Source organism: Pteropus vampyrus, unplaced genomic scaffold, assembly GCF_000151845.1.
Source record: "Pteropus vampyrus isolate Shadow unplaced genomic scaffold, Pvam_2.0 Scaffold267, whole genome shotgun sequence".
Taxonomy (NCBI): domain Eukaryota; kingdom Metazoa; phylum Chordata; class Mammalia; order Chiroptera; family Pteropodidae; genus Pteropus; species Pteropus vampyrus.
The window spans coordinates 831,609-835,320 of NW_011889048.1; positions in this window are offsets into that span (position 1 = coordinate 831,609).

Here is a 3,712-nt window from a genome sequence, read left to right on the forward strand (position 1 = left end):
GACCTCCACGAAGCAGCCCAGCAGGCTGGCAGCCACCACAAGCCCCCACCCACGGGACCTCGGCTCCTTGACAGTGTAATTGAGCAAACGTGAAAGTGGGCAGAACGATCAGAGGCTGTCCGCCCTGTCGTGATGGTCGCCTTAGGCGGGAACGCAGCGCCAGCATAAACAGACTCCCTGGGTAGCGAACCTTGGCTTATGCTGAATCCCCCAATCCAGAGGGAACGGTGGCCTGCGTCCCCCGGATGCCCTGCTGGGCGCAGCACAGAGTGGAGCACGCTTGGCCTCCCTTGCCCACACAGACCCGCCAGTCGTTAAGAAAGTTACCCCTCCAGGCCCAGAGTGCAGATGGCAGTTACCCTTCATCTAAGTGGCCTCACGGCCAGGCTGCTTTCTGGAGCGGCCCAGGGCAGCATACACCTGCCTCCTCCTACGGCGGCCCCAGCCTCACCCCACACTGCGTCCCTGGGCGACGGCCCAGGGCCTAGACCGGGCCATCGGTGGGCAGACAGCGCCCGCCCTGTCCCACTGAGGACTGACCCAGCCTGCAGACCCAGCGGCCAGCTGTGCGTCTAGTCTGGGGGGATGGTGACCGGCTGGTGGACAGGACACGTGAACAGCCCAGCGGGGGCCCCTTCCTGAGCAGGCCAGTCCTTTCCACCCCACCGCTGGCCACCTGCTGGTTCTTTCTTTAAAAGGGGACATGACGTCTCAGAATGCCAGGCGAGCAGAGGCTGAAGCACAAGGCTCAGCCACGGCCAGACCGGAGGAGCAACGAGGCTGCGGTCCCCACCTGCTTGGGACGTGTACACGCACGCACGCAGGTGTGCCCGCAGAGTGCACTCCGCTCCGAGCTCCCGGGGCACGTAGGGGGCACAGGCTGCCAGCCAGGAGGCCCCGGGGACAGGCAGACCTTCCCATCGGCCCAGAAGCCATTCACAGGACTCAGGACAGACAGTCAGTCAGATGCGTGTGCCACTGTCAGAAAAGGATCATTTCCTGATGACCCACACTTCTCGAGAACCAAGGTTTCCCAAGATTGCAAAACGTGCAGCTACAGGCAGAGCAAGCAGCAGTCAGGACAGGAAGTGAGGCAAGGCAGCCCTTGCGGCCAGGCCCGCCCGGACCCGTGCTCTCACCCTCACCAGGAGCAACCCGGAGAGAGGAGGAGCAGACCCTGTCCCAGCTGACCTCCCCCTGGCGTGGAAACACAGGTGGCCCAGAGCCCCTTGGGGCCAACACCCCTGCCCCCAACACCCGGCCACACACAGCAGGGGACCAAGCCAGGCCGCACCACGGAGCCCCCTGGAGCTGGCCACGAAGCTGCCACTGCCACTTCCCTCACGTATCCTCAACAGGGCCACTCGCCCTTGGGGGAAGGGTGGTGTCTTGAGCATTTTGATGGCTGGGACCAACTCTGTGGTCACGTCCCACAGGGACCTGCTATTAGAAGTAATGCTACCATCTGCGATTTGAAACATCACTAGGACAGGGCTCCCTGGGGAAGGGGGGCCACGACACTGAGAAAGGTTGAGAAGCACGTCCTCCAGTGCCCAGGAGACTCGGGGGCGTACCCCGGAATCCTCAGGGGCGCGAGGCAGGAGCAGTCACCGCAGGGCACTAGGGGACCGGGGAGAAGGGAAGACCGCATCCTGGCTCCATGACTGTAACCCACGCTCCCCAGTAAAGTCACCTTCATCTAAAAACAGCCAGCCCTGCTCGGTGCCCGCTCGGCAGCTGGGCCGGGGCACAGGGCCAGGGAGGCCTTGTGGTGAGCAGCTCGGGAGCTCTGGGGATGGGGCTGTGGGCACCCGGCCCTCTCCCCGCCCACGGCCGCACTGCAGGCCTCAGACGGGAGCTGAGCCGTGGGCCCCGCACTTCTCCACCCTCCGTCCCGCCAGGAGGCAGCATCTGCTCCCCTCACTAGGGGCTCAGAGGGGCCAAGTCCTCAGCCCGCCGGATCTGGCTGGCAAGCTGCCCTACCACCCTGCCCGGCCAGGATGCCAGGACCCTTGGCAACCCCCGCAGAGCCAGAGTCTCCCAGCAGGAGAATCGCCCCAGGGCCTCAGGGGACAGAGTGCTGAGGCTCGGGTCCAGGAACCCACTCCTTGCAGTGTCACAAGTCTTTCTCGGGTGCTGACTGTGCCAGGAGGGGCAAACACCGTCACTAAGTCACCCCTCCAGGCAGAAAACAGAAGTGTGGTGACGTCCTCTGAAGACTTTGAGATCTTCCCAAGAATCCCTGGGAAGGGGGAGCTGTCATAAGTGCAAGAACGAACAGGAGGCCGGGGGTCAGCCACAGTGGATGTGACCCCACGCAGGGAGTGCGCAAGGGGCCTCCCAGCTTTCTGCCTGGGGCTCTGAGGAGGGGAGCACTCTGGGGACTGAGCCCCCAGCTTGCCTCTCCAGCCTCCCAGGCCTATTTCCAAAGGGCTCAAGCAGCTTATCTTCTGAATTTGCTCTGCCTACCGGCTCCTATCTGAAGCTTTCCAGAAATTGGCAGTAGCCAGGCCCAGAGGCAGTCAACAAATGGCCACTTTGATTAGAAGGAAGAGGAAGAGGCAAAGTGAGACCTTAAAGTAGGTCAGGAGTAACCACTGAAGTTTCTGCAAGGTATAGCCCTTCCCTGCCACAACCACTGCCACACGGCTCAGAGCCCACCAGGTCCTGTGTCCCTTGAAAAGCCCCAGAGCATCCTGGTCTGCACTTTGCTCCCTACGTGCCGGTCACTATGAATCTTTAACCCAGAAGCAAGCAGGAAGCCTCGATGCAGGAAGAAAAGGTCCATCAGGCTTTCTCCTGGAAAACAAGTCTTCATCCATCCCCCCTACACACACGCTCTAAGCCCCGCATGGGCCCAACCCCAAAACACAGCTGGCTCCTCAGAACCGCCTGAAAACTCGGTGCTGTTTGAGTCTGTAAAAACAACTCTTTCCACTTCCTGCTGAACTGGGCGGCCGGGGCGACCTCCCGGTAACCTTGGCACATCCCTTCTGCCAAGAGAGCCTCAGTTTCCACCCCGGTAAAGGAGGAGGGTGGCCCAGACGCCAGCTCATCTGTGCCCGGTGACAAATCGGCCAAACCGAGGCAGCAGCGTGCAGGCCTCCCCGCGACGGTTTAAAAGTTTGGGCGAACACTCGGAGCAGCTGCACACCCAGAGCGAGACTCGAGACCTCAATCCCCGCAAGAATGACAATCCCTGCCAGCTCCAGGGCCGCCCGCCCCCGGGGACGCTCACGTGCCTTTGCTTCCAGAGTCCACTGAGCCAAAGGCCCGCTTTCCAGAGGAGAGCCAAGCGCCCCCAAGGAGTCCGGGGGACCCTCCGCCTCGCCCCTCGCCCTAGCACAACCCGGCCGGGGCCCGACCTGCAAGTTGCCTGCCCAGGTCCCTGGGCTTCGCGTCCGCAGGGGACGCTCCAGGACTCAGCCAGATCGTGGGGGGGCCACCACCGTATCTCCACCCCAGGAGTCAGGCCGGTTCCCGGACCCCGCCCCTCCCCCAGGCCGCCGAAAACCTGGGACTTCACCTCCGTCATCGCCCTTGTCGGACCCCCGCCCAAGCCGGGGCTTCGCCACCGAGATGCCCCCAACCCCGGCACTGCCGCCCGCGGGGCTCCCCGGGTGCCGCCACGAGGCCAGGGCTTCAATTCCACCCGCGCTCGACTGGACCCCGAGGCCAGGCCCCAGCTCGCCCGCGGCCCCCGCCCGGCCCG